Here is a 17,228-nt window from a genome sequence, read left to right on the forward strand (position 1 = left end):
ATTATGTCTTGTAAGTCAACATTTTTAGCACACAGGAGAAATTTTATGTAATAAAATTACTGTATCTTTTGGACTTAACAAATTGGAATTTGTATTTAAACACGTTCTATGTCTGGAAATTCTTCAAGTAATGGCACTTTTACTAACTTATTTGGGGATCTTGGGTGCATTCCTAATTTGTTATTTATTCTTCACACTTGACTCGGAGTGGGATGTTCTCCTGCCACAGTATCAAACACTGATGCTCGTCTCTGATCAGGCAGCTTTCCAGATCTACGTGGAAGATCGTTTCCCTAAAGTTTGGGTGTAGATCTTGAGATTAATACCACCAAACAGCTCTTGGAAATTCTCTTTGGATTCAGCAATAGCTATAATGATTCTCACTCATGACACTAAGGGTTAGTTTTTTATGTTTAAGAGAAACATGACTACAGTTAAAATGCCTCCATAAAGGAATGCTCTTACAAATTGTAATGATATTCTCAAGTATCCATTTCTACTTATTTGATGTAGCAAATTAGAAGCCCAGCCACTCATCTCATATGGTCATGGTTAATCTTTTTATTAATAAAAATTTTGCTTAGAATAAACTTAGTCTTGTCAAGTTGCTTGTATTCTATTGACACCTACAAACATTCATATTCTATCCCATCTGTCTTAACCTGTTTTTAAAATTACAGTAGGAAAAGGAACTTGCATTCTGTTAATCTCCTTTGATCTCTTTAGTGGCTGGGCAGTAGTCATCTTATAAATCTCTGTATTTAGGTGAACAGCTGTTCATGTAACAACTAACTACTGGACATTAAACTGTCTTCTGTGAAGCCCTTAGTCCTTTGGAATAAATGACTCCATGCCGGGCACCTGGGTGGCTCAGTCGATGAAGCATTCAACTCTTGATCTCGGCTCAAGTCTTGATCTCAGCGGGGTGCGTTCAAGCCCCGCGTTGGGTTCCACGCGGGGCATGGAGCCTATTTAAAAAACCAAAAAGACATCCATGCACTTTTTTCTCATTTCAAATTGAAGTTTTGTTTTTTTGTTTGTTCGGGTTTTTTTTTCTTTTTGTTTTTTTTTTTGGGGGGGGGGGGTTGGTTTTTTTTTTTTTTAGTGAGGATCTTTATAAACCTTAAATGTGAGGATTCTGGCTACAGATATTCCTAAAGAAAATGAGAAGTATGAGAACAGGTTCTTGCAGTGTGTAATTATTTCAAGTAATATCTTTTTGGTCTTGGAAAATTTATATGTGAAACCTAAACACTACTGATCAGTGTTTTTAGTGAAATACAAATCATTACCTTCTTGGAGAACACTGCTTCAGCATTTTTTTTTTTTTAATCACAGTTAAATTCAAGTGGCGATAATCTACACTTCTGGAAGAACAAAACCAAGCCTAGAAAAGAGAAAAGGTGAATGCTAGGTAATCAAGAATCAAGTCAACTTACTTTAGCATTTGAGAACATTACTATTTTTGGGTCTTATTTATTCAGTTGATTGATAAGGTGTGGTGTGTGTGTGTGTGTCCGTGACTAAAAGTTTTTCACACACCTTTTCCCCAAACCTTAGAACCTGACCCTGCTTCATTTTGTAGAACTGCATATGAGGTCAAAACATCCTCACTCACTGTTTAGTATTATCAAATGCTTGGTGAGCCTACAAAGCCTTGGGGGTGTTCTCAAATGCCGAAGGTAATTTTTTAAGCGGGTGATAACTTTAGTTTTGTCGCCTTGCCATTTTATTGCATAGTGGTAGCAGACTTTTTAATCTATCTCTATGTAAGAATTAAGACACGCCCACCAAAACTTCCTCTTTGGCACAGTAACTGTCAAACTGAAGGCACCACAAAGATGCCTCCAAAAGGAGAAATTTAGCAAAGAACTAAACTTGTTTCTTTTAAAGTTCTATGCTTCTGCTCAGTGGTATGTGAATAGCAACAAGTTATTTGAGGGCTTTCCCACTAGGGGGCAATGGTTAAGTCCTGAACAGCGTTTACCAGGTATTTTTAAGAATGCATTAACAGGAGAATTCTATTCCTATACTGTAAGAGCTTAATTATCAAACACTAAATTGGGAACCAAATAAAGGGGAAGCCCAAGGTATACTTCTGTCCAAATAAAACCAGTATTCAACATGACCTAGTAGTACTTATTAACAGGCCCAATGATAGAGGATGGATCCCACATGTCACTTATGAGGTCTTTTGTGATCCTTTCTAACTGAGGAAGCAGCAAAAGTGAAATTACCCAAGAGTCGAGCGCTCCTTTGTTTCAATCCTAGCCTACACAGTCTGGCTACCCCTTTGCAAAATCAGATCCTTAAGTGCCATGTTCGCTTTCTTATTTACAAGGAGACCAGGAATTTTATGTTGATTTAACTCTGGGCCACCATTTCTTTAAAAAAACAAACAAAAACCTTCTAGACCCTGAATGCATGTTTTTCAGAAAGTACACAAGGAAAAAATACCCCACCAGTAATCTTACCATGCAGGGAAAACATAGTTGCCTTTTTTTTTTCTTTCCATGGAGACTGGAATCCTGTGTGCAGTTTAATGTCCTATTTCTCTACTCAACATTGTGCCGAGCAGTGTCCCAGATCAGATACGAGATTTCCCTGTCTGCAAACCTCACGCTTGTGGATCATCCACTATTTATTTCACTGGTCCCTGTTGTGAGGACTGAATTTTGTTTTTATTTTTGCAAATAGAAGTATTGATGGGTACGATTTTTAGGATACATTCCTAGAAACACAGTTACTGTGTTAAAGGCTATGGATATGTTTAAGATACGATACATGTTGTCAGATTTACCTTCCAAAAATGGAAGTTCCATCACTAGTATGTGGGATTACCCATATCTTCACACTTACAAAATCTTGTGTTTCAGTTTTATTAATTTGAAAAAGTCAGAAATGGTACACCAATTTGTGTTTCCCTATTTCTAGCCAGGTAACTCATTTCTATAACACAAGACACGTATGTACTCTGTAAATATTTTCTCCCACTCTGAGCCAGTCTTTTCTTCATTCTCTTAACAGAGCTTTTTGAACATCAGCAGTTCTTAATTTTCACAAAGTCCACTTTAGCAACTTTAATGGATTATGCTTGTGGTGTCATCCAAGAAACCCGCCCAACTTAAGGTGATAAAGATTTTTTTTTTCTTTAGAACTCTAATGGCTTTAAGTTTTTACATTTAGGTCTGTGATGCCTTTGAGTTAACTCTTTACATATGGTACGTATAAAACCTATACACCACAGATAGATCAAGTTTTTTCTTTACACTTTTGCTGACAATCAGCCACAGTGTTAGCCTGTTTCTAAACTGTTCCATTAGTGTATCTGCTTTCATCCACACTGCCTTGCCTTGATTCGTGTCGCTTTCCGTAAGTCAGAAAATCAACTTTGTTCTGTTTCAAAAACGTGTTGCAATTTGAATTCCTTTGCCTTTCCGTTACACGTTTTAGAGCCAGCCTGTTGCGAACAAAAACACCCTCTCGGATTTGGATGATAACGGCACTGCACGCACAGACCAGTTCAGGGAGAGTGGACGTTTTAGGATTTGTCCTCCAATCTGAGTGAACACAGCATATTGTCCCATTTTCTGTAGGTTGCAGAGTTCTTTTATCGCTGTTTTTAGTTTTTAGCGTACAGATGTTGCACAATAGTATTGTTACCAGTTCATGGGTTTTTTTGTATGTATGCTGGGAAATTGGTACTTATAAAATTTTCAATTTCTAATTGTTCATTGTTCACCTCTAGAAATAGAATGGATTTTTATATATAGACCCTGTATCCCGACATCTTACCAAATTCACTTACGGAGATTTTTAGAAGTTTTCTATTGAGCCATGTTGTCTGCAGATTATTTATAACAAATGTTTTCTTTCTCCACAGTCTTTCTAATTTTCCTTTCAGATGCCTTTTCTTTCTCTTCCTTGTCCTGCTGCCCTGGTTAGACCTTCCAGTTGATGGTCAAAGGAGTGGTGAGGTCAGTTCAGACACATCCTTGCCTTGTCACCAATGTTAGGGGGCAAGCATTCATTTACCATTACCATTAAGTGTGTTATTTACCATTAAGTAGGTTAGTTGTAGGGGTTTTGCAAATGGCCTTTTTCAGGCTGAGGAAATTCCGTGTTATTCCTGGTTTTCTGAGACCTGTTAATCATGAATGGATTTTGGATTTTGTCAGATATTTTTTTGCATCTACTGAAATGATGTCTTTTGTTGAAGGACCGGCCTTGCATTTCCAGAATATTGTTAGATTCTTTTGCTAGTATTTTGTTATTTTTGCCTCAGTGTTCATAAGGGATATTGATCTGTAGTTTGCTTACCTTTTAATGTCATTTTGGTCAGTGTAATGTTGCTCTCATAAAATAAGTTTCCCTCCTCCCCCATATTATGGAAGAATGTGGGTAGAATTCATATATAGTTTCTTCCCTAAGTGTTGGGTAGTATTCACCGCTGATGCCATTTGGGCCTCTTATTGGAAGATTTTTATCTGAATTCAAGTTTTTAAATAGAATTATACAAATTATTTCTTCAGTTTTAGCATTTTGGCTTTCAAGGAGATTGTCCATTTCATCTAAGTTACCGGATTTATGAGCATAGTTTTTCATAACATTCTGTTTATCTTATTTCTGCTCAGGCTGCTATAACAAAATACCACGCACTGTGGTTTTTCTTATTTTTTCTTTTATTCCTCCTTCCCCCGTCCCTGTCCTCCCTTCTCCCACCCTCCCTTTCCCCTCCTCTTCTCCTCCTCCTCCCTTTTTTGGTCGTCAAACCAAAGAGTTTATTTCATTTATGGTTAGAAAGTCCTTCCCTTCATTTAGGGTTAGAAAATGAGAAAAAGTTCTTTTATGTTCACTTTTACACTTAAAAATGCTTTTTATTATGAATCATTTTACTTCTTCATTGCATTTTCATTTCTACTAATGATGACATATGAGAGCTACTGATTTCACTATATTTTGCATGTAGCCATTAACTAGAGCATTAAGTAATTCTACTTTGTATGTCACTTGACTCTGGTGTTTTGTGTAATTCTATTGTCTCCATATAATTTCACTTGTTTTCCAATATCGACACCTTTTATTTTCAAATCTCTTTCTCTTCTGCTTTAATTGCGGAAACTTCCAAAATAATGGTAAATAAAAGATACGAAGTTGTTTGTTTGCTTCGGGACTGCATGGCGATACCTTTGGTGTTTGTTATTAAGTATAATGTGGGCTGTTGACAGAGATACTCTTTACCATGCTAAGAAAATCTCCCTGGTCCTATTTTTACTAAGTTTTTTTTTTTTTTTAATGTAATAATATCAATACTGTGGCTGTCTATTGAGTTTATTTTTATTCCCTTTGACCCTACTAAAGCGATGAATAGTATTTTTGGAATTTCACTTCTGTATACCAGAGGACATGGATCTTTTGTTCTTGCGTGTGGCTGATTTTGTCAGGACTGGGCCAGCTTCGTAAAATTAAACGAGATGGTCTCATCTCTCTGTGTTTTACCTTGGTTTTGCTTCTTTTACTCAAGAGTACTGTTGCTAATTCCAGTGGAGTGGGGGTGGGGCGGCAAGAGGTAAGGTGATATTTCTATGGTGGTCACTCCTCCAAAAGGTCCTTCTTATCTTAATTCTGAACTCCATCGAGGTTATAGTAGTTAAAATTATTATAGGTAAAGAATTGGCTCCAAATTACCAAATAATATGCCCTATGAGCGTAATCTTGATTTACACATCAATTAAGAAGTACTTTATTGCTTAAAGGGACCTCAGACCTCATTAAGCCAACCTCCTCATTTGAAAAATGGCCAGATATAAAGTTGTTCTGTCAAGAGTCACACGGCTGTGAGTCACTCTACAAAGACAACTGTAATATATGTCCCTTGTGGGGGAGTTGAAATGTATTCCTACTTTGTTCTCTGAATCGCCCAGCAGTCGGCAGAATGGAGCACCGTAATTTGAACTTTGGCTGGTGACGTTTTGCTTCTTGGCCCTAATCTAGATCAAACTCTTTGCCCAGCAGTTCACTTAGTAATGCCTGAAAAGATCTACTGATGAGATCATAGAATTGTGATCGTAAGCAGCAAAGAACAGGTAGTTAGGACGTGATGGGATGCCACACTAGGGACCCTGCCAGACTACAAAAATATTCTTATAAAGTGTTTTCCTCCTCTTACCCTTTCTTCACTCCCTCAACTGGTGGCCAAGTGCTGACCTGTCTTGTGGATAAGTTTATGTGGTCATCAGACTAGAATGGCATCCAACACACACTCTCTCATTCATTCCACTAACGTCTAGTTACTTCCCTTCCTTCTGTAATTCTTTGAGTTTGCACCTCACCTGCGTTAGAATTAGGGCAAAATTACTTGCAATTGCGTGTGATACTAAGTCAACACTCAATATAATAATAAAATACTTTGCAGGGTATATCGTGGCTTCTTTAGTCCTCTTAAAAATTCTCACTTGATCCCAACTACGTTTCTGAAATGGCGAAAGAGTATTACTCTCCCCATTTGGCCCTTGAAATCAGGCTCAGAGGATGTGACTTGCACAAAATCTCACCACTGGTCAGCTTGGGCTCAGACCCAGTTTTTCTTACTCCCGGTCCCCTGTGTTTTTTGTTTTGTTTTGTTTTGTTTTGTTTGTGTAATATACACACTGCCTCTTTGATAGGCTCCACACTGTCCCCACAGAGCCTGAAGCGGGGCTTGAGCTCACCCAATGCAGGGCTTGAATTCACGAGCCATGAGATCATGACCTGAGCTGAAGTCAGATGCTTAACCGACTGAGCCACCCAGGCGCCCTGTGCTAAAGATGTTACATAAATTAACTCATCCAATTTTCGTAAAGTAACTTGCCTGGGGCCACACAATTAAACTGGGGCCACTACTTTAAACTGCCAGAAAAGTTGTAGACAAATCTTTGTCAAAAAGTAAACAAGCTTGGGGCGCCTGGGTGGCTCAGTTGGTTAAGCGTCCGACTTCGGCTCAGGTCATGATCTCACAGTTCGTGGGTTCGAGCCCCGCGTCGGGCTCTGTGCTGACAGCTCAGAGCTTGGAGCCTGCTTCACGTTCTGTGTCTCCCTCTCTCTCTGCCCCTTCCCTGCTCATGCTGTGTCTCTCTGTCTCAAAAATAAATAAACATTAAAAAAAAAAAATTTAAAAAAAAAAAAAAAGTAAACAAGCTTAAGGTCCTAATTTAGATATCAGTGTTCAGGTGCCAAAGCAGTTCCCAAAATTTTGGATCAAAATGTCCATTTCCTTTCCAATTTATATTAAGTTTGGCCCTTATTTTTTCCGTGGGCAGTAAAAGTACAAGGTTCTAGAACTGGATGAAATTTCAGAAATCAAGGTAAAATGTTTTCTGAGTGATATAATTGTGGCTCTTACCTTTCTTTTGACAGGAGAAATTTGAGAGAGCATTCCTTGGATGACCACACAAACAGCCAGCACTTTTTTTTTTTTTTTTGAGCACTTGAAAGGAAACCTTTTTTCCTACAAGAGAAACGTTAAATAATTGAACCTCATAGATTGCACTTGGCATAAGCCCCAAAATAAAGTGGTAAGTCTGATAATGAGAGATTCTGAAGGAAGTGAACATGGCGGCACAAATGGTATAGGAGAACTCAACTTGGGTCCAGGTGGGATCTCTGTGAATCTGGGTAAAGAAGAGTGTGGCCCAATCAGAGCCATTTTTCTAGACAGTGCCTTGGAAGCAGAGAAACTAGACTAGGAGTCGAACGCACGAGTCATTTATCCACGTTTGTGTTAAAATGCAAGGGGAGCCCAGGAGCTGTGGGTCTGTGTGTTGCAGTCAAGTGGTCTGGATTCACGTCCATATCTGTCACTGCCATCTTGTGTGCAGTACTCTGCACGTGTATCAGTTTTCTTCCCTATAAAATAATAGAGACACCTAACTCATGAGATAATTACATAGAACATCAACTGTATGAAGTACTTACGAAGTCTGGCGTATATTAAGGGCACAGGGACATCAGCCGCTATTATAAATGTCTGACCCCCCCCTCTTCTACCTGATTTATTATCTCATTCGTTTTGAATAAAGGCACTGGGGGAAATAACATGTAATGTAGTACGTACAAACTCTCTAACATCCACACCCAGTTTAACTCAATACGTAAATCGCAAATTTCCCCTCAGGAGAACATACTTTACAGACTCCGGCTCAGGCCTTCCTCCAAAGTGGGGCCAGCCAGACCACGTGTTTTGCCCCTCACTAGGATCTCACCTGCATGTGGCTTATGTCATTAGTATAAACCTGGGAGGGGCGCCTGGGTGGCTCAGTCAGTTAAGCGTCCAACTTCGGCTCGGGTCATGATCTCGTAGTTCGTGAGTTCGAGCCCCGCATCGGTCTCTGTGCTGACAGCTCGGAGCCTGGAGCCTGATTCGGATTCTGTGTCTCCCTCTCTCTCTGGCCCTTCCCTCTCGAGCTCTGCCTCTCTCTCTCTCTCTCTCTAAAAAATAAATAAACATTAAAAAAAAAAAAAAGGATAAACCTGGGAAAGGGACATTTACCAAGTCTGTTCGGAGAAAGCCAGGCTTTGCCCGGTAATTCAGTTGGCCTTCAATGAAATCTGCTTCTCTCCACCAAGGAAAGCCTGCTGTTGTTTACAGACCCCTAAATGGGAGGTCATTGTCTCCTGCTCCTTTTTCATCCTTCTCAACTCTTCCCTTGGGCCCTCTGTCCCTGTCCGTGGGCCTGCCAAGGTTCTCTTGCCACAAGAATAAAAGGCGTTACACAAGGACATGCTTCCTGCATGTCTTAGTTCAGTGTCTGCTTCTCGAGCTTTCTCCAGACTAACCCCTAGTTGGTTCCCCCTCGGTGAGCCTTGGTCACCAATCCCCAGGCCTCCGCTTTTCTCCATGGCACTGGTTACTCTCTGAAATTGCCATTCCCTTGATCTTTCTCTGTCTCGCTGGTGAGACAGGCAGCTACAAAACAGAGGCCTTGTCTGACTTCTTAACTGTAGTAACCTGGACCTCAAATGCCTGGTAGTTAACAAACACTCAAAGAGTATTTATTGAATGGCTGAGTGAATACATCGTCGCCTTTTTATTTGTCCTCTATAACCTTGCCCAAGCTACCCCGCGGATGTGAGTTTTAGATTCCTCACTGGTTAAGTGATGCTAATAATGAGGATCAGTTGAGGTAAATATACGTAAAGTAGCCAGCATAGGCCATGGCACTAAACAGTAGCTATTATGATGTTGGCATTTCCAGTGATTAAGTGGTGTTTGGTAACATATTTATCGAGGGAAATTTTCACCGGATATAGCTTCTAGGTTGACTTTTATACACTCTCAGCACTTTGAAGAGATTCCAGTGTTTTCTGTGTTCCATAGTTTCAGTGAGAAGTCTGTTATATCCTCCTCTTTGTCTCCCTGTAAGTTAGGTGTCTTTTTTTTTTTTTTTCTGCTCCTTTTAAGATTTTCTCTTTGTCAGTGTTTTGTTGTTGTTGTTGTTGTTGTTGTGTTTTTTGTTTTGTTTGCCATGGGATTGTGATGTGCTTTGGTAGGACTTTCTTCATGTTTTACCTGCTGGGGGTTGTTGAGGATTTTGTAAGCATGAGACCATAGTTTGTGTCACTTTGGGAAATTTTTCTTCAAAGAAATAACTTCTTTAATGGTTTTCTCTGTCCTTCCCTCTGCTCTCCTTCTAGGACTCCAATTATGTACATGTCAGACTTTCTGATAAAATCCCTTAGGTCACTGTTCATTTCCTTTCCCCATCCTTATTCTCTGGATTAAAAAAAAGAAGGGTTCTATTGCTTTCTTCAAGTTTATGTCGTTTCTTCTGCAATATATGATTGGCCTTAATACCTATCCAATGAATTTGTTATTTAAGATAATTTTATTTTTTCATCCCTAAGGGTCCTATTGGTTTTTCATGTTCCTCCTCAGTATGTTAATGGTTTTCCTTAAAATCTCTGGATATATTTATAGCAATTATTTTGACATCTGTGTCTACTCATCCCATCATCTTTGTCCCTTGTGGATCTGTTTCTATTGATTGATTTTCCTCCTAGTTATGGCTCACATTTTTTCTACTTCTTGGCATAGCTACTAATTGTTTTCATCAGTTTTTGGACGTTTTGAATACTTGTTGGACATTCACATTTTGTTTTCTTCTCTTAAAGAGTGTTGGGATTTATTCTGGCAAGGAGTTATTTGCAGTTCAATTTCGTCTCCTCAAGACTTATCTTTATGAAGGTTCATGAGGTTGGCCATGGAACTTCACTGTCCAATATGATAGTCCCTAGGCACATGTGACTATTTAAGTTTCAATGTGAATTATTTAAATGAATTAAAATTAAGTAAAACTAATTCCCTAGCCCCACCAGACACATTGCAAGTACTCAACAGCCACATATAGCTAATAGCAACTGTAATTGCTGGCCTGGAATATTTTTACTCTAGAGGTAATTTAGACCTACTCTAAGGCATGACCTTTCTAGGGTCTTTACTGAGTGTTCCATGAGAACTCTTCAGTCTGTCTTATCAGAACCTAAATACATCCTATTCCTGAGTAATTTACATTCCTGGAAATTGTTCAGCTTACAGTTTCCCATACATTCTTAGCTTATAGAGTATCACTCTATGCTTCCATGGCTTAGTATTAGGCAAAGAATAAAAGGGATCAATGCACAGATTTCTTTTTCATGCGTTGGTCCTTTCTCTCTCAGAACTCTGCCCAACTCTGCCAGTTATTTTACCTCCCCGGACTCAGCTCTCTCTCTTAATATCACCATCACCTCATCAAGTCTTCTTTGCTCTGCTTTCGATTCTCTTTCCTGTTGTAGTTCTCCCTTCAAGTGGGAAGCCAAGGTAATAACAGGACTTACTTGTTTCCTGTCTCTCATGTTTCAAAGTCCTATACAATTGTGCAATAGGACTTTAAGCAATGTCTGAAAATTATTGTTCTGTATATTTGATCCAGTTTATTAGTTATGTATTGTCAGAAGATAGGTCTAGTCCCTGCTACTCTGTGATAGCTGGGAGGGGAAGTCCTTGATTCATAAAATTTTTTTAAATTTTATATCCTGTCCTAGTGACTACTCCAAAATATAACAGATTTAATTAATTGAATAAGCCAAATGAATTTGTGTGTCTGCCACTGTTGCACAGAATGATGAAATTATACAGTTGTGTAATTTTGGCAACTTATTCTCAAATAGTTCTACCCATGTTCTTACTTTGTCTAGAAGTTTTTTATACACCCCTTCAGTCAGTGATGCAGTTTCTACTTGCGTCTTTCATAGTTACACAACTTTTGCTGTATAATTCTTTTATATTTAGATACTTAAATACAAAGTCTTATTCATAAAGAAAATCAAGGGGATGACCACATATTTTAGTGGAAATTCTGAATAACAATAAAATTTGTAATATGTTACCACTAGCATATAAAGGAAAAGATATATAGTAAGAGGGATTAGTTCAAAAGTTTCAAATTCATTCATTTCTTATTTTAATGTATCAGCTTTGATCTCTTCATTTTTAAATAAATCGTATTAAGGCATGATGTAGAATAAATTCTTTTTCTATTGCTTCCAAGCACATCACCACAATCTTAGGGGGTTAAAACAACACAAACTTATCATCTCACAGTGGTGCAGGTCAGAAATCCACGTGGCGTTGGCTAATTTCTCTGCTCCAAATCTCACAAGGATGAAATCATAGTGTTGGCTGGCTGGGGTCTTCTCAGGAGGTTCTCGGACGAATCTTTGAAATACACTGAGATTACTGGGAGAATCCAGGTCCTTGTTTGCTTGTGCAACTTAGGCCTTCCTAAGCTCCTCGAGGACTCTCCCCATATGGATGCCTAGATCTTAGCACAAAAATAGCAAGTTGAATCCTGAAATGTTTGGAATCTCTCTAACTTACTTTTTTGATTCATCCCTTTTTAGAGACATAATTCTCTACTCTTGAGTGCTCATGTGATCAGATTGAGCCCACCCAGCTCAGCTCATCCAGGATAATATCCCTGTTTGTGCATCTAGAGACTTAATTACATTCACAAAGTCCCTTTTGCCATGTAATATAACACAGGCACAGGTTCGAGCGATTAGGACATGGACATCTTTGGGGCGGGGGGAGGGTTCTGCCTGTAATATAAAATATTCAGAGGAAAAGAAGTATAATGTTTAGAAAGAAAAAGAGCAAAATGATCAGAAAAGGATAGATATTAAAGACAGGCATCACAGAGAAAGATCATGAAGATGTATAGGAATGCAAAAATATCTAGCACTAACTATGGCAAAAATCAGTGTCTGAAATCCAGTCAAAGAAGACCAGGAATGCAAAGTTGAAAAAACACAATCCATAATGAGGAGAAAAACCAACCAATGTCAACAAAGAACAGTCACAGGAGATAAAAGTGCATTAAAATAATTTTTAAACCTGTATTTTATCCATTTTTTAAGTAATTTTTATACCCAATGTGGAGCTCAAACTCATGATGCCGAGATCAAGAGTCACACGTTCTTTTCACTGAACCAGCCAGGCACCCGTGAATCTGTATTTTATATGTTAAAAAGAGGGGCACCTGGGTGGCTCAGCTGGTTAAGTGTCCAACTTTGGCTCAGGTCATGATCTTTGTGGGTTCGAGCCCCATATCGGGCTCTGTGCTGACAGCTCAGAGCCTGGAGCCTGCTTCTGATTCTGTGTCTCCCTCTCTCTCTGCCCCTCCCCTGCTTATGCTGTGACTCTCTCTCTCAAAAATAAACATTAAAAACAATTTTTTTTAATTAAGGGAATATATAACACAGATTCAAATCATATTTCTAGGGATTAGAAACTACAAGGTCTGAAATGAAAATACACCAGGTGAGATTAATGGTAGATTAAATATTGCAAAAGAAAAGTTTAGTGAACTTGAAATGATACCAATAGAAATTATTCTAAAGGAAAGATAAAAAAATAATGAAAAGACACCCGTGAGCTATAAGACAACATTAATATATGGATATTGGACATATATGGACAACCTAATATATAGATAAATAGCATCCACAAGGGGATCCTGAGAAACTTAACAGAAACCCATGGGGGAGGGGAAGGAAAAAAAAAAAGAGGTTAGAGTGGGAGAGAGCCAAAGCATAAGAGACTCTTAAAAACTGAGAACAAACTGAGGGTTGATGGGGGGTGGGAGGGAGGGGAGGATGGGTGATGGGTATTGAGGAGGGCACCTTTTGGGATGAGCACTGGGTGTTGTATGGAAACCAATTTGACAATAAATTTCATATATTGAAAAAAAAAAATAGCATCCACAAGGAAAGGAGAGAGAGCAGGAGACCAAAAAAAGATTTTTTAAGGAAATCATGGCTGAAATTTTTCCAAATTTGATGAAAATTATAAATACAGAGTTCCAAAATGTTTAATAAGCCCCACACATATGAAATATAAAGGAAATATAAAGGAAGCTAAATCAAAGTGCCTCGTAATCAAATGGCTGAAAATCAGTAATAAAGAGAAAATATTAAAGGCAGTGAAAAAAAAAAAGACAACATTATACAGAGAAACAAAGGAAAGGATGATATCAGATTTCTGATTGGAAATAATGCAAACAAGAAGACACCAGAGCAACATTTTAAAAATACTGAAACGAAAGGGGGGGAAAAAAACTTGTAAACCTTGAATTCTATACCCAGCAAAAATAGCTTTCAGAAACAATGGAAAACCAACTAAAAACTGTCAGAATCAAAATTTTCAGGACTCTGGATAATAATAAATATTCAGCATTCAAAGGAATACCAAATTGGAAAAAGGCAACCAAAACATGGCAGTAAAGCTTTGTGGCATTTCTACTCACCCTGGCCCCATGCATCCCTGGCACGGAAGTGATCTTGTTGATGGCAGAGCCTGCATTCCCACTGTGAGAGCCTGGTCCTTGGTTTCAGAGAGAGAGAAGCACACAGTATTTTCGAAGAAGTATGTTTGTCTGTTTTAACCTGTGTGGGGGTTACCTGAAAGTGCCTTTGTTTCCCCTGACTTGGAAATCATTCAGGGCAGAAAGATGGCTATATAGAGGGAATTAACTTATAATCGTTGCAAGGCAAATGAACTGCTGCTGCCTGGACAAAAGATTACAGCTGCAGCAAGCAACAGATGTGCCAAAAGTGGGAAGATGGCTTTTTTTTTTTTTTAATTGGGGCATTCAAAAGTGACTACATATACTGAGGAACTAAAAAAGTCATGCATATGCCCAAGGCAGGATGTGTGCCTAGAAAAGACATGAAGGGGTGCCTGGGTGGCTCAGTTGGTTGGGCGTCCGACTTCGGCTCAGGTCATGATCTCACAGCTCGTGAGTTCCAGCCCCACGTTGGGCTCTGTGCTGCCAGCTCAGAGCCTGGAGCCTGCTTCGGATTCTGTGTCTCCCTCTCCCTAACTCTCCCCACTCGCACTCTGTCTCTATCTCAGAAATAAACATTTAAAGAAATTTTTTTAAATAAAAGAATGAGAATGACTCTCCACTTTTAGAAAAGACTTAGAAAGACACTACACTGTCACCCCTGGCTAATCTCTAGGCCCAGCAGAAGCAAGAAGTAGGGGCTCAGAGTTGCAAATGGGCTGTCAAAGCACTGAAGGAGTGCCCCAACACATACTGAGAATGTTCTTCCCATTTCTTCTTTTTCTTTTTTTCTTTTTCGTTGGTTCTAGACATTCAAAGAAATCGCTGTCAAAACACCAACTGATCTCAAGCTAAAGGAACAGAGGCTTCAGAAATTTCACATGACAGAGAATATGGACTTGACAGAAATAGTTTTTAAAGGCCACTAAAAAACTAAACAGCTATAGTCCACAACTAACAACAAAACAAACCCTAAAATGGGAGGGAAATCTGACTTCCAGAGTTTCCATATTATATTCAAAATGTTCAGTTTTCAACAAAAGTTAGGAAGCATATAAAGAAATGAAAATGTATGGCCCATTCACAGGAGAAATTAACAAAAACTGAGGAAGCACAGACATCGAATTTATTAGATGAAGATTTTAAATAAACTGTTTTACATATGCTCAGAGAGCTAAAGAAAACCATAGATGAAGAGCTAAAGGGAACAAGGGGAATATCTCAACGAATAGTGAATATCAATAAAGACACAAATTAGGACCCCCTGGGTGGCTCAGTATCCGACTTCGGCTCAGGTCAAGATCTTGTAGTTCTTGAGTTCGAGCCCCTTGTCAGGCTATCGCTGCCAGGGCAAAGCCTGCTTGGGATCCTCTGCCTCCCTCTTTCTCTGCGCCTCTACCATTTACACACGCTCTCCCTCTCTCAGAAATTGATAAACATTAAAATAATAATAATCATAAAGAGGCACAAATTATAAAAAGGAACAAAACAAAAGTCCTGGAACTAGAGAGTACAATACGTGAAATGAAAGAATCATCAGATTTGAGCAGGTGGAAGAAATAATCAGCACACTTGAAAATAGGTCAACTGAAATCCAACCTGAGGAACAGAAAGAAAAAACAATTTAAAAAAACCCACAGCTTATGGTTTGTGGTCAGTACATAAGAAACTTGGAAGCTATCACTCCATACGTATCATAAAGCCAAAGCTGAACAAATTGAAAAATCAACAATTCTTATATCCACAAGAGAAGTGACGACACTGAGCAAACCGCTGCCCCCCAAATTGGAGAGACTGGCAGGCAAATACAGAGAATAATAGTCTTCTGGAGTAGAAACTGATGAGCTAAAACTTTCCCAGGAACCAATGCTGGGGGTAGGAAAACCTGACCATAATTGATGAAATGCTGAAGGCTCAGTGTGGACCAGTCTGAGAGTTTGAACCCCAGGGAAACCAATCACTAGGAGGTCCTCACACATGTGAGTTTTACTGCCTGGATTTCTACCGTGTTCTCACAATGAATATGGGAGAAAAATCCACTTGTGCTTACCTAGCAAAGGGGTTGGGGCAGGAGGAACCATTTTAGAATATGCCTGACCATTCTGTTCTTAACAAGGTCTGCCTTCTGGAGAAACTATTTAACCAAACATATATCTTTTTTTTTTTTTTTTTAAATCAGAGCCTAATTGACCTCAGGGAAGGAAATTACCCAATCCTGGATGACTCTAGTCTTCTACATGGAGGCTAGAGGGAAGGGACGGGGGGATGGGAACCACTCAAGCCCCTTCTGGACTTACACATGGGAGAAGGAAAATACCCAATTTCAGCCCACTCTAGCTATCCTCTCTCACCTACGGGGAGTGGGGATTGAAAATCACGTGTGAAGCTTACAGTCTAGAAGCACAGCCTCACTGAGACTGAGACCTAATCATAGGACTATAGAATATTTCCCCTTGCCTACACTTTACCAGCACATTACTAAAGGCTTATTTACAGCAAATCCTTTTGCTGAGTGCATCATGCTCAGTTAAAAAAAGAAAAATTACAAGACATACTAAAAGGCAAAAAACATGGTTTGAAGACTAATGCAAACATCAGAACCAGTCTCAGATATGGCAGGGATATTGGAAATTTCAGGCTGGGAATTTAAAACAATTATGATGAATATGCTAAAGGCTCTAATAGATAAAGTAGACAGCACGCAAGCAATATAAGCAGAGAGATGGAAATGCTCATAAAGAACCAAAAAGAAATGCTTGAGACCAAAAACACTGTAACAGGAATGGAGAATGCCTTCAATGGCTTTATTAATAGACTGGATGTAGCTGAGGGAAAAAACCTCTGAGCTTGAGAAGATCTTAATAGAAACCACCAAAACTGCAAAGCCAACAGACAAAAGACTGAAAAAAGCAGAACACAATATCCAAGAACTGTGGGGACAACTATAAAAAGTGTAAAACATACAGCTTATAACAAGATTATAACAGAATAAGAAGGAAGAGAAAAAGGAATAAAAGAAATATTTGAAACAATAATGACTGAGAGTTTCTCCAAATTAATGCTAAACACCAAACCACTGATACAAGAAGTTCAGAGAACACCAAGTATGATAAATACCAAAGAACTATACCTGAGTATGGGGAGCCTGTGTGGCTCAGTCAGTTAAGCATTGGACTTCAGCTCAGGTCGTGATTTCACGGTTTATGAGTTCAAGCCCCGCGACCGGCTCTGTGCTTGACAGCCCGGAGCCCAGAGCCCACTTTGGATTCTGTGTCTCCCTCGCTCTCTGCCCCTCCCCCACTCGTGCTCCTCTCTCTCTCTCTCTCTCTCTCTCTCTCTCTCTCTCTCAAATAATAAAAAAATAAT

At 39.0% G+C, this 17,228-nt stretch overlaps 1 long non-coding RNA gene across 2 annotated transcripts in view; it reads right to left on the reverse strand.

The window, feature by feature from the left end:
- Positions 1–617: 617 nt before the first annotated feature.
- The window catches only part of LOC132691674 (uncharacterized), a 39,903-nt gene continuing 23,292 nt past the window's right edge, over positions 618–17,228 (reverse strand). Inside the window, exons 3-6 of one of the 2 annotated variants that reach the window (XR_009615938.3) lie at positions 13,824–13,900; positions 11,619–11,840; positions 7,382–7,884; positions 618–1,387 (exon numbers count right to left, since the gene is read on the reverse strand). This is a non-coding gene — a long non-coding RNA (uncharacterized LOC132691674). The remainder of the gene's footprint in view (positions 1,388–7,381; positions 7,885–11,618; positions 11,841–13,823; positions 13,901–17,228) is intronic. The other variant, XR_009615939.3, reaches the window with a different exon arrangement.

Source organism: Panthera onca, chromosome B1, assembly GCF_046562875.1.
Source record: "Panthera onca isolate mPanOnc1 chromosome B1, mPanOnc1 haplotype 2, whole genome shotgun sequence".
Taxonomy (NCBI): domain Eukaryota; kingdom Metazoa; phylum Chordata; class Mammalia; order Carnivora; family Felidae; genus Panthera; species Panthera onca.